This window comes from Canis lupus, chromosome 25 (genome assembly GCF_003254725.2).
Source record: "Canis lupus dingo isolate Sandy chromosome 25, ASM325472v2, whole genome shotgun sequence".
NCBI lineage: Eukaryota > Metazoa > Chordata > Mammalia > Carnivora > Canidae > Canis > Canis lupus.
The window spans coordinates 6,115,001-6,141,182 of NC_064267.1; the positions used below are offsets into that span (position 1 = coordinate 6,115,001).

The 26,182-nt window shown below is 36.3% G+C and overlaps 1 long non-coding RNA gene across 3 annotated transcripts in view; it reads right to left on the minus strand.

The window, feature by feature from the left end:
- LOC112669414 (uncharacterized) overlaps window positions 1-26,182 on the minus strand; it is a 133,010-nt gene that overhangs the window by 33,338 nt on the left and 73,490 nt on the right. The window contains exons 4-5 of one of the 3 annotated variants that reach the window (XR_007405892.1): window positions 25,252-25,338; window positions 4,067-4,224 (exon numbers count right to left, since the gene is read on the minus strand). This is a non-coding gene — a long non-coding RNA (uncharacterized LOC112669414). Of the gene's footprint in view, window positions 1-4,066; window positions 4,225-24,973; window positions 25,339-26,182 lie in introns of those variants that run through there. The other 2 variants (XR_003142234.3, XR_003142233.3) reach the window with 2 other exon arrangements.

The following is a 26,182-nucleotide window of genomic DNA, read 5'->3' on the forward strand; positions in this document are numbered from 1 at the left end:
GCTAGTGATTACTAGCTTGCCAAGGAAGGAGCTGTTCATCTCTAGAATTTTAGGTTGTCTAGTTCTTCTTGACTTCTAAGATCTCTTATATGATTTTTTGCAATGTAGCCAGCATTTTATCACAGTTTCAGAAGGAACACTTATCTGCCATTGACCTGTGGTATCTACCCTGAAGCAAAAGTCTGAGGTGGTGTTTTTAATGTACCTCTCTCAGCAACTGATAGTCTACAAAAAAAAAAAATAAATAAATAAATAAATAAAAAATCATGAAGGAAAAAGAAATTTGAACAAAACAATGAGTTTCATCTTATTTATAGATAGGTAGCCTATACTCAATACGTAAAGAATACATGATCTTTTTTTCTTTTTCTTTTTTTCTTTTTAAAGTACATGATCTTTTATTTTTTATTTCTTTAATAATATTTTATTTATTTATTTATGACAGTCACACAGAGAGAGAGAGAGAGGCAGAGACACAGGCAGAGGGAGAAGCAGGTTCCATGCACCAGGAGCCCGATGTGGGATTCGATCCCGGGTCTCCAGGATCGTGCCCTGGGCCAAAGGCAGGCGCCAAACCACTGCGCCACCCAGGGATCCCAGTACATGGTCTTTTAAACTGCATATGGAACATTAAACAAAGCTGACAATATTCTGAGTTATCTAAACCACATCCCAACAAATTTCATAAATTAAATGATATGTCTATATTTTCTGATCAAAGTGGGATCACACTAGAAATCAAATATAAATGATATTTAGAGTGAGGTAAAGAGGAAGGCTGAGGTTTGTAGAGGAAGTAGGTTTACTGACAAATTGCTATTATCTTTGTCATTTCTTCTTGCATTTTAGACTTTTTGACTTCAATTTCTTTCTAAGAGTAACTTAGAGTACCTTCTGTAAGCAATTTATTGGTGATGAACTAACTCAATTTTTATTGATCTGAAAATGTCTTTATTTTGCTATTTTAAATGATAATTTAGCTTGGAATATAATTATGGTTTGATAACTTCTTTCAGCAAAGAAAAGATAGAATTCTACTGTTTCCTGGCTTTCACTGTTACTAGCAAGAATTCTATTAATATATTTTTTTCTTTTAGGCATTTGTCTTCTGTGGCTGCCTTTAAGATCTTCCATTGTCTTTTGTGTTTTGAAATTACACTCTCATGTATTAAGCTGTGAATTGTGTTGTGCTTCTCAAATCAGAATATTCAGTGTTTGCATCAATTCTGAAAATTTTTCAACGTTTATCTCATCAACGTTGAATTGATTAGTCTTTATTTTATTATCTATGGCTTTTCATTTTCTCTTTCTCGGAGTTTTTGTGCTGTTTTCTGAAAATCTCTTCAGATAAATCTTCTAGTTCTTTAAATTTAAATTTCAATATGACAATATATTTCATTTCCAGGAGTTTTTATTGGTTTATTTTTCAAATCATCTTTTTCCCCCTATAATTTACCAGGCATTTAAACACAACTGTTTCATAAACTGTACTTCAGTTTTAACATTTTTTTATTATTGAGTTTTTTGTTGATTTTTTTGAATTTTGAATCTGTTCAGTTCTATTCTCCTATTGGTTGTTTCTATTCAGTCTTTATCATGTCTTACTTGTTTCCTATGATTTGTACAATTATGAGTTCCAGCTAATCTGAGATTTATTTATGCAATTCTCGAGCAGTCTGTGTTGAGAGCACACTCATCCAGGAAATAATTAGATTAGGTTTTCCCTGGTACCCCTGCTGCTCTCAAACTCTGTCAATTTTTAATTGTATTTTTTAATTGTAGTAAAAAAGATAGGTAACATAGAATTCACCATCTTAACCATTTTTAAGCGTAGAGTTCAATAGTGTTAAGTATATTCACACTGTTGTGAGACAGATCTCCAAAAATTTTCCATCTTGCAAAACTGAAACTCTATACCTCTAAACAATTCCCATTTCCCCCATACTCTCTACCACTGGCAACCATCACTAGATAACTCATATAAGTGGAATCATGTGATATTTGTCCTTTTGTGACTGGTTTGTTTCACTTAGCATAGTGCCTTCAAAGTTCATCTGTGTTGTAGCCTATACCAGAACTTCCTTCCTTTTTAAGACTGGATAGTGTGTGTCTTGTGTGTGTCTGTGTGTGCGTGTGTGTGTATACTACATTTTGTTTATCCATTCGTGGGTTGGTGGGCATTTGGGTTGCTTCTACCTCTTGGCTATTTTGAGTAGTGCTGTTATGAACATGGTGTGCAAATAGTCACTTTTTGTTAGGTTTGCAGTCCAGGATTTCTTAGGCCAGTTAGGAAATGAAAATCTGCATCAGAGCAGGTCAGTAATAATACACTCTCTGTGGAGAATTTTCTCATCCAGAGCTCTGCCAAAGCTGACAAATTTCTTGTTATCCCTCTGTGCTGAAAGATTAGTTTTTCTGGTCCACACTGTTCCTGATGCTGTAACTATCAAAAGTCTTGGATTTACATGGCATGTTCATTTTTAACTCCCACTGAGAGTGATCTGAAAGCTTTACTTCCTGTCTTTCTGTGGCTATAAAAAACAAATATCTTGTTTTCCCAGAACTGCAATCAATCCAGGTAATCTACCACTTCAGTTCTTCTCTACTTCTCCATTTGTTAGCATTGCTTTTATTTTTCAGCATCTGGAGATTTCCCTCACCTTCCTGGGAGCTTTGCTATGCATTTGCGAGGACATTTGTCATATTTCACCTATGTTTTATAACAAGAGTTTTTCTCAAATTATTTCTCATATATTAACCATCTCAAGCCTGTATAAGCTAATTATTTCCCTTTGGATATTTAATGTCTCATTTATCATATAGTACATTTTTACATATACTAAGGTCTGCTTCTAAACTACTAATTACTTCCACTGCTGTCAATTCTGGAATCTGGATCATAATAACAATTTTTAATTGGTAGCTTTAGAGTATATTTCAATTACTAGCAGTAAAATTCCATTGTTATTACTCTTTTAATAGGTATTTTGCTTGCTAGTCTCTCTAGGTGGTTATTCTAGATAAATCATCTCTCTTCATCATGTTCTAGTAAAACACTAGAGTGATATGTAGTTATACGGCATGAGAGTCACATACATTTTATTTGTAAAAAATCTACCTTTACATTTAGACTACATTTTTTAAAAGAATTTCCATCAACTCACTGAGGTCTCTGACATCACTTTTATATCCTTTGTTTTGTTTTTGGTTTAAATCTCTGTCCCCAAACCAAATGTTCTTGCAGTATCACCCTTATCAAAATGTGCCATTAAGAAAGGATCTGACATGAATAGTTTGTAATAAGCAATATGTTTCCTTTCCCAGTAGTATCTCTGAGTTGTGTCTTAGCTCCAAGTACAGAATTAAAAGATTTATCTTCAAATATTAGTCAGTGAGTGAGAGAAGTTCTTTCTGTGTTTGAATTCCTAGAATCTTAGCTCCACCTTTCTGGTACATAAAATACACTCCAACAGAATGCAGCTTTATTAGCATGGCCATAAACATTTATTGTTAGTTTTCATCTGCCCAATTCTTCCTTTTGCCATCTGGAGATTTGACTTCAATACTTAAGCAGAAGAAAATTCTCCTTTGTATCCTTGGGTTCACCTTGAAGCCAGGCTTGCTCCATACCACAGCCTGATATACTATAGCCATGGATGTGCAACTATTGTTCTGCAGCCACATACCACACCCAGGGAAGTCCTGCACATGGGCCCCTCCTCTCCATCAGTGCCCACCTTGATAAAATCAAAAGGGAAACTAGATAGGAGTCTTCTTATTCCTTTAAAAAGAAATCCATTATAGAAAATTGCAAAGCCAATAACATAATCTGTCCTCCCCATACTTACAATAAGAAAAAGAAAGAGAAGAAAGAAAGAAAGAAGAAAGAAAGAAAGAAAGAAAGAAAGAAAGAAGAAAGAAGAAAGAAAGAAAGAAAGAAAGAAAGAAAGAAAGAAAGAAAGAAAGAAAGAAAGAAAGAAAGAAAGAAGAAAAGGGAGGAAAGGCAGGGTAATCATTTCCATTAAAAAAAAGTCAAAAAAAAAAAAAAAAAGTCAATGGAGGGTACCTGCGTGGCTCACTTGGGTTAAGCATCTGTGGTCAGCTCAGGTCATGATCCTGAAGTCCTGGGATCAAACCCCACGTCAAAGGGCTCCCTGCTCGGTGGGGAGTTTGCTTCTACTTCTCCTCTGCCTCTCCCCAGGGTTGTGCTCTTTCTCTCATTATCTTTCAAATGAATAAATAAAAATCTTTTCTTAAAAAAAGTCATTTTGGAAGGAGATACACTGTGGATATCATAGACCTAGTGGCTTTCTGGGCAGTTCTGATGTGGAAAAACAAAGGCAGAAGGAAATGTAGGTAAAATTAAATGTCCTTATAACCTGCAGCCCATTGTCAATTACTTGAGGCAGACAAAGTATAAAGTTCCTCCAGGAAGCTCCTAACCATCCTGAGATTAATGCCTTGATAGAGGGAAAAGCAACCTTAGTTTAATAATAGCAAGGCCTCCCACACCCTGAGTCTTCTTTAGCATATGAAAATCCCTTATCTATACTTTCCCCAACCTCAAAGTATACATTCATTTGCTCCTCACAATCCTGGAGCAGCGGGGAGCAGCAGGGAGCAGCAGGGAGCAGCAGGGAGCAGCAGTAGCAGCAGCAGCAGCAGCTCTTTCTGCCCAAGGATCTGGTCCCCTTGCTTTAATAAAACCACTATGCACCTAAGATGTCTCAAGAATCCTTTCTTGGCCGTTGGCTCTGGACCCCACGGAACCTCATTTATATTCCAAAATACATCAGTTCTAGCTTAAGTCAGCTTGCATGTCCACCAGCCACCACACTACTAAATCAATTCAGCAGCATACTATTGATGTTTCAGAAATTATGTGAATGCGTTATTCTTGTCAACTATGGAGCTCAAAAAAAAAAAAAGGATTGCAGAAGTGTCTAGCAGATCAGAAATAACTCACACTCTGAATGAGAGCCTCTATATACCCAGACTGACCAGCATTTGAGAGACTGCCATAATGTCCATTCATAGAACTATGTTTATCAAATGGGGTAGTAGTCAAAGGATTCAGCTCTTTGGCCTCATATTTCCTTTCCAGGAAAATAATCATCCCTTTTTGAAAAGATAGCCTTCCACTCCAATTCCTTTACCTATTTTTAATATCTATGAAAAGAAAGATAAATTCAACATCTGAACAATTTTCACATCCTTTTAAATGATAGTTTATCAAAATAGATCATTTCAAGCCAAGTCAAAATATGTATTGTAAAGTTAGGAGTGCCAAAAAATGTGACTTGTTCAATGCACAAGTAGAACTTTACTTTGTTATATCTTTTTCCAGCCTTATCTATGCTACCTTGTTAATTAATGTTTTCTCTGGTAATTTCTATGGGAGCTATTTAATGAACTGCCTTGCCGTTTTAATTTAAAATCCTTAAATTTTGTGACTGCCTTAAAATAATATAGTTGAGGGAGTGTTTTCCACCTATAAAAGTATATTAATGGAAATATTTTTAAATGAGATGCCAAAGCTCTTCAAAGTGGTTTTTTGTTTTTGGTTTTTTGGGTTTTTTTTTTTACAAATAATTGAAACTGTATCAGTATTTTCTGACTATTAAGTGTCATCTGGGCAAAATTGCAATTTTAGTAGCAGGACCCAAACCTTGGGTGTGAATGATTATAAGACAGTACAACACATATCTGGGGAAGATTTGGTACTAAACAATAAAGTGTTGATCGAGTAATGGATGCATACAATTTCCTGCACCAGAAAGCTCCAGGAACTTAATTCATAGGGAAGAAAGAGATTTCTCTTCTCATTGACAGGTTAGTTGATAAGAGATAGTGAGGGGGAAAATTGGCCTTTGTCTTAGCTGTGTCTCAATACAGGAAATGAATGGATAGTGTCATGACACATTTCTTCTTTGGGGATATTTTCACAGTTGAGAGAGATTCTAGTGAAGTTGATACCCACAGCAATCATGAAACTACACAAACTTGCTACCTTGCTACAAAAGTTTGTTTAATTCAAAGTCTAGTCTTAATCTTATTACAAATATTACCTAGAATATGTCAATGAGATAAATAATTATGATTTTGGTAAATTACAGTTCCTGTGGGGTTTCTCGATATTTAAATTACACATTTATTTATCCATTCATTTATCTGATAACCGGCACATCTCTATTTCATACTGTGCTGACAAATGTATTCTATATGATCATTTAGTACTAGTCTTGGAGACATAAAATATGGTACTCTCATTTCCTTGGATATAGCTTGATGATAAAACCATGGATTGGCCGAATATCAGCTAACTACACTATACCAGTTATACTGATGAGATAATTCTTTGTCTTAGATAACAATCTTGTTGACAGATATCATGTAAGCTCAGAGTAAGTGTTTAGCTAATGAAAATCTTCATGGAATATAAACATACCTAATTCAGCTTTACTTCTATAACTACTGCAATATAGCCCCTATCTGTCAAAGCCCATCAGTTCCAGGAAAAGTCACCAGGGAAAGCGAAAACCCACAGCATGAGGGTTTTTAATTAACATAAGCCCCCTGCACCCCCCAAAAATCATGCTGTTTGAAAATCTAAATGACTAGGAGGTACCTAGACTGACTTTTAAACTTTTATTTAATAATTTGATCCATATTAGGTCTCTCTAAAATTTGAAACATCAAAACGTTATATATCCATGAATAATTTAAATACTAATTTATTTTATTTTGGAAGGCAATTCTAGGGCAGGAAATTATAACGAGTGAAGTTTCAGCAACCATAAGAGTCTCTGATGAGATAAATCTTTTATGTTCTTTCCATAGGGTAATTTATTAATGGATAAACTCATAATGTTTATTACACCTGAAGATTATTTCTACGGAGTCAAAGAGAACAATAATATCGGTGTTTGTGATGGAATAAATTGTGATTTTCAAGCAATATATTGAATTTTTGAAACCTAAAGTATCTCCTTTTACACAGAGCAACCAAGCAGTTGAGTAAATATCAACAGTCCAAGGGGGCATACATGGGTGTTTCAGTGCCATGCTGCACTATGAGATGCAAAGGAATGAAAATATTTTGAAAGCAAGAACAATATTTTTAAGGCTTTATGCATAGGATCCTGCACACAGAAGTGATTGATTTTTACATTTACTAAATTTATGTCCATGAAATGAATTAATTCAAGGAAGAAAGTGCTCCTTTTCTAGCCTCGAGTACTTTTATAAACAAGTTGATGAGAACAAATATGAGTTCTTTTTTTTTTTTTTTTAGGATTTTATTTATTTATGAGAGAGACAGTGATAGAGACAGAGACACAGGCAGAGGGGGAAGCAGGCTCCCTGTGGGGAGTCCTATGTGGGACTCAATCCCACGACCCCAGGATCACTACCTGAGCCAAAGGCTGACGCTCAACTGTAGAGCCACCAGGCATCCCACAAATATGAGTGCTCAACATGTATGCCCATTAATGGGTCAAGAGGAATCACAGAGACCCAATTTCCTACTGCTTATCAGAAGAGCTGAAGCACTTTTTGTTTTTTTCATTACAAGCATTTAAAGCTTAATGATTTAAAGTCAGATACTTAAGAGTGAAAGTCACATCTCCAGTGCATGTTCATACTTGTTTAGTGGTTTTTAAATCTGTGCTTGTAAACAAAATTATTCTTAGTCCTTTGACAACTGCTATTTGTCCTGTAGGAAAATTACTCCCTAAGGAGATGCAAATTGTTTGGTGGTACTTGATGGCTTTGTAGTAATTACCAAGCTATCAGATAGCTCAGAATTAAGATAAGGCTTGGCATCAAAATTCCATATGGTTGATTCTAAAATAAGATGCTTAGGCAGGCAGAATACTAAATGACATGCATTGAATAAGTAAAATTCTGGGTCAAGTTCATCTCAAACCTGGGGCTATCACGAATTCTATCTAGGATCAAATAAAGGTCATTTGACTGCCTCAACATTTAAGAAATGTTTGAAAAAGCTGTAATTTTAAGGAAGTGTGGGTCATTAACATTAATGGATGTCCAATTACTATTACTATAATTAATCTGTAAAAATACCAATCATAGTTTATTATGGCAGAAGATGAAAGGATGGAGCATAAAATAAACATTTTTCTAATGAATGATGGAAACTATAGTTCTAAACCAGCTTTTCTCTTGACACACTCTCTTCATGTGCAGAGATCAATTCACAGGTACTCTACTCCCATTTTTATGGGGAATGTTCCTAATCCTACCTTTCTAGACTGGAGTCCTTACTTGACATTAGTTTTTCATTCTTTGAGAAACTATTTACTGAGTTCATGTCTGGACATGTCCTAGCTGCTTGGGTTGTATCAACAACCAAAAGGAAAAAAAGTCCTGTTTAAAAAAATATTTTTTTCAAATAATTTTAGAATTAAAGGGAAGTTAGAAAGTTAGTAAAATGAATTCTCTTGTATATTTTTAAACTGTATTATCAAAATGTTGATACTTATTACATGTGTATTATCATTCGACCTGGAGGTTTTATCATATCTAGGTTCAATATTGTTGGCAAGACTATTTCATGGATGGTATTGTGTCCCTACATCTGGAGGCAAAACTACATCATAGTAGTATTATGCTCTTCCATAGTCTGGTTGTCAGCCTTTCTATGATCTTAATGTCTATGAAATTCAAACAATTCATTAGTGATTGCACAGTGGATAGTCTATCCTTCTTCATTCATTAGCTATAATAATTCTGTAAAGAGAAACTTATACTCCGACCCCTTACCATTTTGTCACCCAGTGATGTCCAACCAGTTGTTCCTATATTCTTTGTTTCATGCTATGAAAAGATGTTCCAGATTCATCTTGCATATTTCCCATCCCAAACTTGGAATCATCCATTTCTCCAGAAGTCCTAGTTTCTTTAGTGAGAGATATTTCAGGAATAATATTTGTGTGCTTGGTATACTCACTGCTATAGGTTGAATAGTACTCCTGTTCCTGATACTGTGATGGTCATAAAAAAAAAAGTATTCAACATGATCCTGCCATCTAGGCATTTGCAGTATACATGGGAGAAAGGAACATATAATAATAATAATAATAATAATAATAATAATAATAATACTTGAGTTCCTACCATTCATTAAACCTTCAGCTAAGTTCTTAATATACAGTATTTCACTCTAGTTTACCCTATCTTACAGTGTAGTGATGGACCAGAGATGCAAAGTTTAAGAAACTTTTCCAAGGTCACACACCAAAGGGTACAAGTGAAATTCTGGTCCAGTTCTATCTGACTCCAAAGTCAGATACTGTGTTGTTTTATCTACTAGATAGGATATGATTAAAGGCCAAGTTATATCTGATAGGTTTTATTTGTGCTCTAGGGTTTAGGGAATAAAGATCATTATAGACAGAGTTTTCAGCAAAAACTTGTAAAGCCATCAATTGTTGTTTTCTCATTTGACAGCCTTTGGTGACTAGTGTGAACAGGTTTGGAGCAGTGCCTTGGCTGAACATGTAGCTCTGACCATGGATATATGACAGATGCTTGCCTGAAGCAGTGCATGAGCTGTGTTTATTAGTCAGAGTTCTGTAGGTGACAAACTTACATTTTGGCCAGCTCTCTTGCTGAATATAATTCTGATTCTGTGTCTCTAAGAGGCCCATATGTAGGCATATAGAGAAGTCTTAGATTTTTGGTCACACCGGTGATAGGGGTAGTGGAAGGAGAAGGAAGAGAAGAGCAATTGAGATCAGGGTACCCAATAGAGTGGTTACAAAATGTAGTTCTTCTCAAGAACATATGGCTATGGCCCAGTGATATATGGCCATCCTGGCATTATTTGCCAGCAGGCTCAAACCCTCCATATGCTGGGTCTCCCCACATGGCCATTAAATATTTCTCACTGGTGCCAAATGTCTTGACTTAACTATTTTTCCCTTAAATGTCAGGTGCTTCTTCTACCACTTACAATAGCTGAGATATACTTATTTTTATTGTCCAAGACTTAAAATGTGTATACCAATGTGATACAGGAAGACTGTCAAACCACATTGATCTTTAGATTTCTTTTGCTTAACTTCATAAAACAAGGTCTGGCATTTCATCTTTCTTTCTTTCCTTTTTTCTTTTCTTTTTTTTTTTTTAACTTGGAACATGATCTTTCAGAGCTTGGACAGAGAAGTTGAAGTGAAGTACCCCTCCACTTTTATTTAGAGGTTAATTTTCTTGCCCACCTAGGATGATCCTTGAGAATTGGGATAAGTAAGTGTCCTTTATTTGATTAAAATTCTTGATCCTAGGAGTGATATCAGCAGGTAGAAGAAGTCTAAACCTCAGCCCTTGATTTATTGATTTAACACACAGAAACATTGATTTAACATGATATTTGGACCAAAATATCTTTATGAAAAGCCCAGAATCTAGTTAAAAAGTCATAGTATTCCAGATCCACACAAACAGAAAAACAATTGCATTAAAATGTGTAAGAAGAACAATTTCACTTTAAGAGCATTGGTTTCTTCTCCAGTCTAGCTCAGCTCAATACAAAAGGAGTTTTTGGGGACACATTATTTCTTTTCCTGGGAAAAGAAAGAATGGGGCATGCTTCCAATGACCCTACTTTTCAGTATGCTGCCCAAGGAGTGAGTTTGTTCTTATCACACCTCTGGCACTGATGGAACTCTTATAGTTTGATAGAGGCAGTTAACTACAATAATAAAGAAGTGGATGATCTGCTGCATCCAGCATGGTTTGGTAAGATTAAGAGAAGGTGCAGAATTCAATTATTCTCCACAGGAAGGAAAGAAAGGAAAGGAAAGGAAAGGAAAGGAAAGGAAAGGAAAGGAAAGGAAAGGAAAGGAAAGGAAAGGAAAGGAAAGGAAAGGAAAGGAAAGGAAATACCTCCAATGTCCCAACCCATAGTACAATAGTCAGACACCAGAAGGAGGAAGAGGTTATAGAATCCTGAAAAAGAGGAAACCAGTAAATCCACTCTAGTTAGGAATCTACATGCACAAGTCTAGAAAAGACACAATCATAGAAAAAGATTAAAATGCTCCCAAAATCCCTAGCCAGGCTGATTGATGAGGTCTTTCCCAGTTGAAGCCAGTCTCATAGAGATTGGTAGAAGTGGTAGTTTCTTCAAATGCACAGACACTAATTCAGAGCTATAAGGAACATGAAGAATCATGAAAATATAACACAATGGAGCACAACAAATCTCCAACAATCAACTCTAAGGAAATGAACATTTGTCAATTTCCTGACAAAGAATTCAAAATGATTATCTTAACGAAGCTAAGTGAGTTACAAAGAACACAGATAGACAACAAATTGAAATCAGGAAAACGACATAGGAGCAAAATGAGAATCTCAAGAGAGAAATTATAAAAAAGAACCAAATAGAAATTCTGGAATGAAAGAACATAATGACTGGATTGAGGGTTTCAACAGCAGATATGATGAAACAGAAGAATTAACAAACTGGAAGACAGGGCATTTGAAATCATCCAGTCAGAGGAGCAAAAAGAAAAGAGAATGAAAAAGAATGAAGAAAGCCTAAGAGATTAATGGAACATCATCAAGTAAATTATCATATGTATAATGAGAGTCATAGAGAAGAAGTGGGGTACAGAAAGCTTAATTAAGATAATAGCTGAAAACTTCCAAATATGGAGAGGGAAATAGTCATTCAGATTTTTGAAAACCAAAGGATTCCAAATAGAATCTATGGAGACAAGTTATAATCCAATTTTCAAAAGCCCAGGACTAAAAGGATCTTGAAATCATTAAGAAAAAAAGTGACTTGTTCCATACAAGGAGACGCCATATTATCATCAGCTCATTTCTTAGCAAAAACCTTGCAGGGGAGATCCCTGGGTGGTTCAAGAGTTTAGCAGCTGCCTTTGGCCCAGGACACGATCTTGGAGTCCTGGGATCAAGTCCCGTGTTGGGCTCCCAGCATGGAGCCTGCTTCTCCCTCCTCCTGTGTCTCTGCCTCTCTCTCTCTCTCTCTCTCTCTCTCTCTCATAAATAAATTTTTAAAAAATTAAAAAAAGAAAACCTTGCAGGGCAGAAGGGAGTGGGGTTATATGATAAAAGTGCTATAAGAAAAAAAAAACCCTGCCAATCAAGAATACTATACTTAGCAAAACTGGCTTCAAAAGTGAAGGAAACATATTTTCTCAGACGACTTACACCACAAAAAAGCTGAGGAAGATCATCATCCCCAGACCTGCTTTACAAGAAATGTAAAAAAGAAATTCTTCAAACTGAAGTGAAAGGAAGCTAGACAGCAACATGAAAACATATGAAAATATAAAACTCACTGGTAAATTTAAGTACTTAGACAAGTACAGAATTTTTAACACTATAATGATGGTGTGTAAATCACTTTTAATTCTAGTAAAAAAGTTAAAGGACAAAAATATTAAGAATAACTATGAATATAACTATTTATTAATGGATACATGGTATAAAAAGAAGTGAATTGTGACATCAATAGCAAAGTGTTAAAAAGGTAAAAGTGTAGAGGTTTTGTATATGATTCAAGTTAATGTATTATCAGGTTAAAATAAAAAATTATAACTATAAAAAGTTTTCAATAAGCCTCATAGTAACAACGAAGAAAATACTTGTAGAAGACACTCAAGAGAAAAAGAGAATGGAATCAAAGACATTATTACAAGAAAATTAACAAATCGTGAGGAAGATAGCAAAGAGTAAAACAAAGACAAAAAATTATAAGGCAAAAAGAAAACAATTAACAAAATGGCAATAATAAGTCCTTACCTATCAACAATTACTTTAAATATAAACAGATTAAACTAGAGATACCTGGGTGGCTTAGCAGTTGAGCGTCTGCCTTTGTTTGGCTCAGGGAGTGATCCTGGAGTCCTGGGATCGAGTCCCACATGGGGCTTCCTGCATGGAGCCTGCTTCTCCCTCTGCCTATGTCTCTGCCTCTCTCTGTGTCTCTCATGAATAAATAAATAAAATCTTTAAAAATATATAAAAAAACAGATTAAACTAAATTAAAGAATACAAAACAAATGAAGCTGACAACATAGTAATAGGACAGTTGTATATATAAAACAATATTAAAAGGACAGTTTAAAATGAAAATTGCTACATTAAAAATAACTCAGGTAAACAGCCTAACTTCACACCACAAGGAACTAAAAAAAAAAAAAATAAGCCCAACATTTGTAGAAAGAAGAAAATTATAAAGATTAAGGAGGAAATAAATGCAATACAGAATAGAAAAATTAACGAAAGCAAGAGTTGGTTGTTTGAAAAGATAAGCAAGTCTATGGCCATACCACCATAGTATGAATTTTGTCTGAAAAGATAAGCAAAATGGACAAACCTTTAGCTTAAATAACTAAGAAGAAAAAAAGAGAACACTCAACTAAATAAATCTAGAAACAAAAGAAGAGACATTACAACTGATGCCACAAAAATATAAAGGATCATAAGAGACTATTATGAACAATTACATGCCAGATTTGAAAAACCTAAGAGAAATGGATAAATTCATAGAAACACACAAACCTACCAAGACCAAATCATGAAGAAATAGAAAATCTGAACAAACCAGTAATGAATAAGGAGATTGAATTTCAAACCAGGTGACTTAATTGATGAGCTCTATCAAGTGTTTAAAAAAGAATTAACATGAATCCCTTCTAAATTCTTGCAAAAATATTGAAGAAGAGGAAGGCTTCCATATTAATTCTATAAAGCCAGAATAAAGGCTTTATTTAGGCTTCTACTAAGCCAAGAAAACTACATGAAAAAGAAAACTACAAAACTATATCCCAAATATATAGTAATGCAAAAGTTCTCAACACATACTAAAACCAAATTCAACAGCACATTAAAAAGATCCTGGAGGGGCACTTGGATCTCTCTGTAAGTTAAGCATCCAACTTTTTATTTCTGCTTAGGTCATGATCTCAGGGTCGGGGATCAAGCCCTATGTTAGGCTCTGAGCTGGGCATGGAGCCTGCTTACAATTTTGTTTCTCTTCCTCTGCCCCCTTCCCATGCACATGTGCTCTCTCTCTAAAATACAAACAAACAAAAAGATCCTGTAGTACGACTAAGTGGAATTTACTCTTCGTATGTAAGGATGGTTCAACATACACAAATCAATTAATGCAATATACTACATTAACAGAATGAAGGATAAAAAGATCACATGCATTTTACAAAATTTAACAAACTTCTATGGTAAAAACCCTCAACAAACTAGATATAGAGGAATATACTTCAACATAATAAAAGTCCTACATAAAAAGCAAACAGCTTACATCACATTCAATGGTGAAAACTGAAAGCTTTTCCTCTAATGATCTTAGACATTGGACATGGACATGGACAATGCAAGGATGCCCATTCTTTCCACTTACATTTAATATAGAACTAGAAATCCTAGCCAGAGAATTATTCAAGCAAAGAAATCAAAAGCATCAAAATTGGAAAAGAAGAATTAAAATAATCTCTGTTTTCAAGTAAAGTGATCATATATGTTGAAAAGCCTCAAGACTCAACTAAAAACCTTGGAACTAACTATTCAGTGAAATTGCAGTATACAAAATCAACATACAAAAACTAATTTGTTTCCTACACTCTAACAATTAAACTATCTGAAAAGGAAATTAAGAAAACAATCCCATTTACAATAGCTTCAAAAAGAATAAAATTCTTAGGAAAAAATTAATCAACATTGTAAAAGGCTTTTACACTGAAAACTACACAACAGTAATGAAAAAAATGTAAAAGATACAACTAAATGGAAAAACATTTCATGTTCACAAAATGGAAGAGTTAACATTGTTAAAATGTCCATACTACTCATTGTGATCTATAGATTTAGTGTAATCCTATCAAAATCCCAGTGGCATTTTTTTTCCACAGAAATAGAAAAAATATATATATATATCCTGCAATTCAAATGAAATCACAAATATTCCAAATAGCCAAAGGAATCTTGAGCCAAGAAGAACAAAACTGGAGGCATCACCCTTCCTGATTTCAAAATATACTACAAAGATACAGTATTAAATCACTATGGTACTGCTATAAAAACAGACATATAGAATGATGGAAAAGAGTAGAATCTAGATATAAACCCACACATGTATGGTCAACTGATCTTTGATAAGGGTGCCAAGAATAAACAATAGGAAAATGATGGTGTCTTCAACAAACTATGTTGGGAAACATATCCACCTACAAAAGAAGAAGAAGAAGAAAGAAGAAAGAAGAAAGAAGAAAGAAGAAGAAGAAGAAGAAGAAGAAGAAGAAGAAGAAAAAGAAAAAAGAAAGAAAGAAGAAAGATAGAAAGAAGAAAGAAAGAAAGAAAGAAAGAAAGAAAGAAAGAAAGAAAGAAGAAAGAAACTGCACCCATACAAAAATCATCTCAAAGTGGATTAAAGATTTAAATATAATACCTGAATCTTTTAAACTCCTGGAAGAAAACTTGGAGGGAAAACTTCAGGACACTGATCTAGGTAATGATTTTTTTTTAAAGATTTTACTTATTTATTTGGGGGAGAGAGAGAGCGAGAGCGAGAGCGAGAGCGAGAGCGAGAGAGAGAGAGAGAGAGAGAGAGAAGGAGGGAAAGAAGGAGGGGTCGGGGCGGAGGGAGGAGCTGACTTCCCGCTGAGCAGGGAGCCTGATGTGTGGCTCTATCCCAGGATCCTAGGATTATGACCTGAGCCATGCAGGCGCCCCTAAGCAATGAATGATTTCTTGAATATGACACCCAATGCACAACGCACAAATAACAAATGCAAAAACAGACAAGTGGAACTGCATCAAATTGGAAAGCTTCAAACTAAAAAGCGCAGCAAAGGAAACAATCAACAGTAAAAAAGGTAACCAATGGAATGGGAGAAAATATTTGCAAACCACTTGTCTAAGTGGTTAATATCCAAAATATATAAAGAACTTCAACTCAATAGCAAAAAAACCCCAAACAACTTGATTTAAAGATGCACAAGTTCTTGAGTAGATAATTCTCCAAAGAAGACATACAAATGGACGATAGGTATATTAAAAGATGTTCAACATCATTAACCATGTGGGAAATGCAAATTGAAATCACCATGAAGTATAACCTCATACCTGTTATTAATTTATTATGAAAACAAAACAACAAAAAGATATTAAGTGCTAGGGAGGTTGTGGAGAAATTGGAACTCTTGTACAGTATTGGTGGGAACATAAAATCATGCGCCTGCTATGTTAAATATTATGGCACATCCTCAAAAATTAAAAATAAAACTACCCTTTGATCTCATCTCATTTCTAGTTATATATCTAAAAGAATTGAAATCATGATCTCTCAGAAATATTTGTACTCTCACATTTGCTGCAGCATTATACACAATAGCCAAGATAGAGAAACAGACTAAATGTCCACCAACAGATGATGGATAAATAAAATGTGATATATACATACACGTACATACATACATAATAATTATTATTCAGCCTTAAGAAAGCGGGGAATCCTGTCATTTGTGACAATGCTTATATATTGTGAAAGTATGATGCTAATTGAAATTAGCCAGTCACAGAAGGACAAATATTACATAATACCACTTATATGTGATATCTAAGATATTCCAACTCAATAGAAACAGAGACTGGAATGGTGACTGTCAGGAAAAGGAAAATGGGGAGTTGCTTTTTAATGACTCTAAAGTTTTAATTATACAAGTTGTGTATGTTCTGGAGATCTGCTGTACAACACTGTACCTATAGTTAACAATACTGTATTATACACTTAAAATTTTGTTCAGAGTATAGATCTTATGTTAAGTGCTCTTACCACAATTCAAAAAAGAAAAAAAGAAAAAGAAAAGAAAGAAAGAAGGAAAAATAAAAGAAAAAAAGAAGAAAAGAAAAGAAATTCTTAATTCTGGTATCCTAGGGCATGGGTGTTAGTCTTAAATTCCTTGAGTTTCTTCTCCCAAGAGGCCTTGGGGGTGGTTATGCAGAGGGAACCCCGGCAGAGTTGTCTAGGTGAAATGCCAATGATGTCTGCTTCCCCATTTCAGAATAGCAGCTTTGTTTCCCCAACCCTACTTTAGGTAATAAACCAGGATCAAGGTTCTCCTGGTCATTCTCCCTGCTTTGAAGGTAAGCAATCATATTTGCAGCTCTGTGCATCCCCCTCTGATGATGTGCCTCTGATCTCCCACCTGTGAAACAGAAATAATAATATCTCTCTATTAAGCTGTGTATGTAAGAATACCAGAGCCTCTGTTCTTGGAGTGAGGCATGTCTCCACAGGCTTAACTGTTAGTAGATTGGCAGGGCACACAGACCCTGAACTCAACTCAACTTAATAAATGGAGTCATTGACCATGTCCCTTGTCTGAGAAGATATATATATCTTCTTGTTATATATCTTGTTAAGATATATATATCTTCTTGTTAAATCCTTGAATAAAAGGATTCATTATATATATATATATATATATATATATATATTACCTGAATTATAGGTATTCACACATACACATGTGTGTGTGTGTGTGTGTGTATTCTGGGCAAAGAAAATCAAATCAGTGTCTGGTGCGAGGGATGTGTAAAGTGTGCCTGATAGCATCTCAGTAGGAAGAACATTACTCATTACTCATTGTGACAAACCATCTTCTCACTGGGAGGTGATAATGTAGCTGTTATTACTTTTTATAATTTGGCCAAGAGATTTTTATTCAAGGATTTAACAAATTCAAAATAATGGAGCATACTAATAGACTGAATTGTACATGCAGTCAATACAATCTTACTCAGAGAACTTGCATTATGTTTTTTGACATTAGGTGATATATTGAAGTAATGAAATTTTTAGTCCTTGATTTTCAATTTCAAAATATCGTTATTTTGCATTTGTGAGATTCTGTACTCACTTAGCAGAATCTCAGAATTATAAAAGAATTTTATGAATGCTAAACCCTTGCTGGTACAATTTAAATTCAAATAAAAATACATGGGATCATTTTTATTTAACAAACTGGCCATAACCAAAAGTTTCGTTTTCTATTTTTCTCCAATATTTACTGTTCTAACCTTGCACAAACCCAGAAATGAGAAGAGATGTACATTTAAACTTTAACCTCCGTTATAACAGGCAGTAAGGCTGTGAAAAACCTCTTTTGTGTATGTGTAGTAGGGAGGGGAAGGGTATTTATAGGTTTGTTGAAAATACATACTAAAAAAGAAAAATGGAAATCATACACAAAACCAGAATAATAATGTGAGCATTTGTTTAGTCAGGAACTTTAAATTTAGCACCATCACTAATAAATACTTAACTAACACACAGACACATGCACCTTTTAAATGTTTTTATTTTGGTTTAAATTGAAACCAAAATGTTAAGTACTTTAAAATGGAAACAATTCTCCCTTAAAAAGCTTTACATCTTCTCAGTAGAAAATGCTGTTTTCTCTGTGAACACATTTAACTCTTCAAAGCATTTTCAATCTATGCAATTTTATTTTATTTCTACCACCCTCCGTCAAATAAGTGAAACAATATTATCAGCCACAATTGGCCCTTCATGTGACTGAGGCAGGTAAAGAGAGAGAGGAGGGAGTAAACACATTTATTGAGGCACTGGAGTTTTTATAGCTACATATTGAAATGACATTTAATCTTCAAAACTAGCCTGTAAAGTACATATCATTTTTCTAGTTTTCAGCTAGGGAATCCCAAGCCCAGAAATCTTAAATGATTTGCTCAATATCACACAGCCAGCGGATGCTCCAACCAAGATTTAAAACCCAGGTCAGGCTAATTGTAAAATCTACTATTCCAAGCTGTCTATATTGAATGTTGAATTACAGATTACCAAAAGGGTCCAATTGCCTAGTTGAAAAGACTTAAAAGAATTCAGGCTTCCTGAATCTTAGTGCCATGCAGAGGTCGGAAAAATAAAAATGTTTAGGCAAAGATGATATGTCTCAGACTTACACTATAATAACTGTCAAGTACAAAAGAAACTTAGTTGTGATTGTGAAAGTTTATGGAGCTTCGAGGGGTTTCATGTTTGAGTCCTAAAGAATGAGTGAGCGAGACTGGTCAAAAGTTATGGGAGAACTATTACAACTTCAGTTCCCCTTATTTCTACAACAAAGTTTCACAAATTTTGGTGTACATCAGAATTGTCTAGGGAGCTTGCTAAAAATACAGATGCTGCAAAACAGCTTGTAGAAATTCAGTCTCAAGTAGCATTTCCTGAATGGTCATCTGAAGAGCCAGAATATGATGTGGGAAGAGAGGGTTCCATGAACAAGTAACTGAGGGAAATGGTGATTTGTGCAAATCCCACAAGTTGACTTTAAACCCAAAGGAGCTTAAAATTTGTGCAATCACAGGACAGAAAGGAGATGGGACCACCACAGCAGGGAAGGATCCCAGAGGCTTTAACATCTTAGAGCTGTGGAGAGAAGGAAAACCTGTGACCGACAAGCTAAAACAAGATCCGAAGCCAATAGAAATTGAATTGTGCATCAGACTGAAAGCCAGAGGCAGAAATGAAGGCTGTTTTGAGTGATGGAGAGAAGGGAGGAGGTAACCACAAGGCATAGGAAGCTGAATACTTCGGGCTCTTAATCCAGAAAATGGATTTCATGTGCTTTGAATGTGTGGGCATGCTGCATCTAGCGAGTGTAGTAGACAGTCGGTAGGGTCACCTGTGTTTTACTCTTCAGACACTCCACAGATTTCTTCAAGGTCTGGCTCAATGTTCTTTCTTGGGAAGCTTTCCCTGAATATCCTGACTGCCCTTCCCCAGGCATCCTCTCTCTTTTTTGAACTGTCTTTACTCTCAACTTTTCCAATTTTTTCTGTCTTATTTGATTAGACATTGTCTGTTATTGGATAAAAGTATTCTATGTATCATTTTTTTTTTGGCAGATATACTCTAAGTTTTTTGTGGGTAGAAATCATATCCTTTATTCAGTTGTCAAGTGCCATGTTATAAATCACCTCAAAATTTAGTGACTTAAAGCACCAACTATGTTGTTTCACATGGTTCTGTGGATTGACTGGGTATTGTGTTTTTAGCTTTTGTTTGTTTATTTTCTCTTGGAGATGTGGGATTTATCACAGGACCAAAATGTCCACACTAATCTATCTGTCAGTTTCATTTTCAGACAAGGATCCTAAGAGGGTTGAGGAAAACTTCTTCCTCCCTTACAGGAAGGAGTATTGAGCCTGAGGGAAGGGAGATTGACTTTGATTCTGGTTGGGGTCCATGTTTTCATTTTATAGCTCTCCCGGGGTGCCAAGCAGTTTCCTAGGGGGATCTTTGTTCTCTTCCATGGAGGCCTTCTTACATTATGGCAGCTAGATTCTAGAAGTTCCAAGAAGCCAAAGCTGAAGTTGGAGATCTCCTGCAGATCATCCATGGAAGTTATGCAGAATCATTTTTGCCACATTTTATTTATCAGAGTCACAGGATCAGCCCAGAATCAAGGGGAGAGGAAATATACTCTTTCTCTTGAGAAGTTAGAAAGGTCACAGGCAGAGGAGACTGTGGAACGGGGGAGGCTCAGACCCCATGTCAATCATTCAGATGAAAGCGTATCAAAGGGTATAGTGGTTAAAGACATGGCCTTTGGAGTCAGTCAGGTGTTCAAATCTCCACCACTGCCAGATAGCTGAATTTATTTAGTGTCTCTGAGCTTGATGTAGACAATATTGGGGCTCATAACTGACAGTCAAAAAGAATTCTTGAGACATCTTTGGTGCAAAAAAGGTGGTTTTAATAAAGTACAGGGACAGGACAGAGCTGTACTGGGGGTGTGACTGGTGACTGATTATATACTTTCAATTTGGGAGGGGGTTGGGGACAGAGTAAATCTCTAAGGAATTTTGGAAGCAAGGTTTCCAGGACCTTTAGGGGGCTAGCTGTTGTTAGCTGAAAGTCATTTATTACTGCCTAATAAAACCCTAGTCATGAGACCCTTCGGATTTGCATCAGTGGGCCATATGCTTGGGGGATAATTGCTAACATGTATCTTGCAGGGTAGAGATAAAGGAAGTTTCCAAAGGAATTTTTATATGTTAAAGTAGACTTACAGGATCCTGGAGGTCAGGCTAAGGCTGTCTTTTGCCCTTAACAAAGTGTCAACATCAAGGCAGCTGAGCTCCCAAAAGAAGGTCACTACCCGTTTCAAGGACTTGTCAGTGGGCTATAGGCAGTAAGGAAATTCAATTTTTCTTCTTATGCTTTCATTTCCTACATCAAGCTTAAGTTTTCTCATCTGTAAAATGAAGCTTGTTGTGAGGGTTTAATATGACAAGCACAGTGCTTGACACATACTCCACGTTTAACATGTGGTGGCTACTCTCATAGTGGAGTCATAGAGGATCCTCCTACAGGAAAGATAAAAGCTTCTACTGCAAAAAAACTTTAATCATTACAGACACATTATTCATTCCTTTGGCTAATAGGTTTGATGGTACTTAGAAGTCAAATTGGCTTGACTATTTACTTAAGGGTATGTTCATTCTTGGGTCTGAGAAGTGTTCCCATTTTTTTTAAGACTTTATTTATTTATTCATGAGAGACACAGAGAGAGGCAGAAACACAGGTAGAGAGAGAAGCAGGCTCTCTGTGTGGAGCCTGTGGTGGGACTTGATTCCAGCACCCTGGGATCACCACCTAAGTCAAAGGCAGACACTAAATCACTGAACCACCCAGGCGTCCCTTTTTCTTTTTTTTATCTTTTCTTTTTCTTTCTTTTTTTTTTAGTGTACTCATTTTGAAAATACAAAAAAAACCCCGGTGGCTTGACCAACGGTCAATTCTAACAGAAGGGGAGAGAACATAAAGATGCTAAGCATCCTTCTCAGAAGTCGGGGCACCAGTGAAGGGAGAAATAGAGAGGCTGGGCACTGAAGACACATTAATCTCCCCGAACAATTACAGTGATGAAGAAATAAGCATTGGGTGACCGGTCTGCCATCTAATTTAAAATAGTGCAGCAGAAACGCCCTTAGCAAATGTTAAAGAAATTTGAAATTTTATTGCTTTCTATTTATTTTCAGACATGATGTGGAATGAAAAGAATTGTTGCCAAAATCTGAGAATCTCTGACCTTTAGTTTCTGCCCGAGCACTTCTCACGTAAAGAGAACACACACCCGCTCGGTGAATAGAAACTCTCCTCTAAGCCTAAAATTTCATTCCTACATTCAGTTGAGTAAAAATAATCCTTGTGATGATCATAAAATTAATATAATCTCTCAGGAAATCTGTCATTGTTAAAACTGGAAATGAACCAATGAAGAAAAGGTGAAGAGAGACCCTCCTGGCTAAATTGTCTGAAACCCTCTGCAACAATGGAGAATAATAAAATACAATTAAGACTGAAAGTGACCTAAGGCTTTAAGTATCAGAGTACTTAATGGGACATGAAGACCACATAAAGGTCAGCAGCTCAGAAGTGACCCCCTGGTTATAGCACGTAGGTTAAAAAAGGTTCCAAACCTCTCAAATTGTAGGTAACTTCTCATTTGTAAGATGTAAATTGTTGCTCGATTTGCATTAAAATGAAATAGGATTTTTCTACTACTAGGCTGACAAAGATGACTACAAGATAACAGTTAATACTGGGAAGGGTGTGGGGGGAGACAGCTCACACTTCTGAGAAGTAATTAGCCCAGGATCTTTGAAGTAGCTCAGCAAGTTCACATATACAGCAATTTACCCTTTTTAAAAAATGATCTTGAAGAAAAGACTTAAACTTTGAAAAAAATAAGATACATGCCCCCCAAATTTCATTACAGCAACATAGATCAAAGAGCAAGGATTTTATATTGAAAAGGTGAGGCCACGGCAACTGTAAAATTTTAGAACAGTCTAAATAGCAGTAGGAGAATGGCTTAATTACAGCACACCCCAGGAAGAAAATATGCTGCCACTTAAAACTAGGTTTTAAAAGTAAAGCAGAAAGAAAATTACTCTTTTCATTAAGTACCCTGAAATAAAACATGTGGAAGATGGAGAGGCATGAAGGTAAGTTGGCACAGAGCATGTGGATCCTACTCTAAGAACTTCCAGGTAAGGAGACTTAGTTCCAAAGAGGTGTAGTGGAGACAGTGTGGATCAGAGCCTACCCCACGGGCAATAATGGGGTGCAGGGGCTCTTGAGGTGCTGGTGGGTTTGAGGTGTGGTAAAGAGGGTGGGCTTTGGACAGCAGTGTGACTAAGAGGGGTGCTATAAGCAAAGCCTCTAGCTAGGACTGTTGTCCAGCATCTCCTCCCCAAGGGGACCATGACGTATGAAGTCTCCCTCCAAGCCAGCTATGAACGCTGTAATGAATAGCTATTCCTGTCGGCAAGTCTGCTGGCTAACGCCCACTGAGAGGCATCACACTGAATAGAAATCTGATCATCCCATTTTTGTTTTTCATTCATTAAAAATGGTTTAATGGCATCTTAAGTAAAGGTCAACAGATTTCATAAGAAGACTCTAGGCTTCCTGATGGTGCAGTTTATTCTGTAATATTAGCACTGTTCTCAGAATATCCAATGAGTGTTGAATATTGATCACGAGATGCCAAACATCATTATCATCAACATGTTAAGCTGCTCTTTCCCACTGCCTATTAGGAAACCTTGGATTTAAATAATAGGGTGTTGTCTGCGACCAGTTCTACACATGTGTGTAGAAACACAGTGAAATGAAAATTCATGTACACAGCATTTTTACCACAATGCCTTCAAGACTAATGAACATGTCACCTGGATTTTATGATGAAAAGATGAGGCCACTGCAACATAAACAAACATCTCTCTTCTGAAGGGCATGGGCTGGAAGGCAGCTTTCAATATAACATATACCAATTGCACACATTCCCTGAAAAAAAAACTCTGGAGCATCCCTCAGTTAAATATGCATAAAATTATGGCTTAAAATGTTCATTTTCATATGTTAGCTTACATCCTACAAATAATGATGTTATGAGAGTCAGAGTATATCTTAATATCTAGTAAAGCTCAAGTCCCTTTGGAAGTAAGTATGGGGTAAATTTTAAATGGGAAATGCTATAGTCAAATATTATCTTTGCAGTCTCCATACAGCTCCAAAGTTGTCCTCAGTTTTGCCCCAAACCTCTTTCATGGCTGAACAACGGGTTCGTTCGGTAGTCAACAGCAATTTATTGAGGGCCTGTTATGTACCAGGCACTGAGGAGTTGATGGTGAATAGGATCCACATAGTCCCCAGCTTCCTCTAGATTACTTTCTCATGGAGATAACAGACAAACACAAATAAATGAATAAATAAAACAATTACGAAAGGTCGTATGAGAATGATGATGAAATGATGAGTTTAGGTCTGGTATTAAGTAAGGTATTAAGTACTCAACTAGGATTCTAGAAGTATTTTCTTCTTTGCCAAGTTTCACTGTGAGTATGGAAGGCTCTGATCCTAGAGGCTTTAGTCCCATATGTGGCTGAAGTTTTCACACAACGATTAGATTCATTCAATAGTTGAGTGGTCTAGTCTGAGACAAAGGGACATCTGGAAGATATATGCTGACCTGCAGAACAGGTTGTGGTGTATTGAAAATGACATAGATGTTTGTGATACCCTATGTGACTCTGTCAGGTCTAACAGAAGTTAGAACCACAATGAGGACTGGATCACAATCTTGGGGAGCAGACTGGATTCCTCTTTTAATGCTTATTGTTGAGTCTTACTATTCTATTTGTGCTGCATAATGTCAGAGGGGTCTAGGTTAGTTCTGAGGGTTCTGTCCTCTATCCTCTTAGATGAGGCCATCCCTAGCTGAGTTCAGAAATATGCCAACTCTTTTGCATGTTATTCATGTCCTTGATGCCCTTTCTCTCCCTTCTACCAACCACCTTTTCAAGAAACAGAAGTTGGCCATCTGACATAGTCTCTTTTTTAAAAAAAGATTTATTATTATTATTATTATTATTATTATTATTATTATTATGAAAGAGAAAAAAGAGAGGAGCACAAGTGGGAGGAGGGATAGGGGATAGGGGGACAGGGAGAGAGAGAATCTCAAGCTCAACTCTTTGCTCAGCACAGAGCCAGATATTACGACCCAGAGATCACAACCTGAGTGGAAACCAAGAGTAGGACACTTAATGACTGAGCCACCCACGGGGCCCCAGACATAGTCTTTTTGAAAGAGGGATTCTCGATCTGAAATCCTAGTGTTAACAGTAGGTAGTTACTTAGGTTTTAACAGGATGCCTGGAGGCCAGCAAAGGGGGAGTCACGATCAGCTATCAGGAAAGTTCCAGATCTGTCCTGGCAGCACTCTGAAAACAAAACCACAAGAAGCCAGATGAAACCAGACAGGTCTAAGACAAAAAAAGCTGGAAATATTTACAAAATAAGGAAGAAAATGCGTGAAACCCTGCTCCCAAGAAATCCCCACCCCAAGTGATAAATACTCCACCCCCTTGTTAACAACCTGATCAGTAAAAGGTAGAGACCTCAGCCCCAGGCACAGCCCTCCCATGAGCTCATCAGCTCTCACATCTAGAAATTGTACTCTCACTTTAATAAACTTTCCTTCCTGCACCACTCAAATGGCTGTGTCTGGTCTGTCCTTGAATTCTTTTTTGTGAGGAGACCAAGAGCCTCTGGTGACATCCTGGGCCAGGTAAAGGCCTCAGGGCGCCAGGGTTCTCTCCACACACACCCCCATCCACCCAGCACACTAGGACAAGTGGCTCTAAAGAGTGGGGAGAGTGATAAAACAAGGAGTGGAATGCAGAGGTTGATTAGAGTCACCTTGGGAAAGAGTGTGAAAGCTCAATAAGAAGATCATGTATATTCATCTGTTCCATCCTTCATTTCTCAATATTTCAGTTGATGTAAGCAGAATATCAACTATTTATGCTAGATAATTCTGAAATGTGTCTCACCACCTCCTTACACAGGAGAAATAAATAGGATCAAATAAAAAGTTCAAACATCACTGCCACTCCTTACTGGCCCACACTTGTACTAGCACAGAAGATGTTTCTAAATAGGATGGTCTCTTTTTTTTTTAGATTTTATTTATTCATGAGAGACAGAGAGAGGGGGAGGCAGAGGAAGAGGCAGGTTCCCTGCTCCCCCTGATGCAGGGCTCTATCCCAGGACTCTGGGATCACG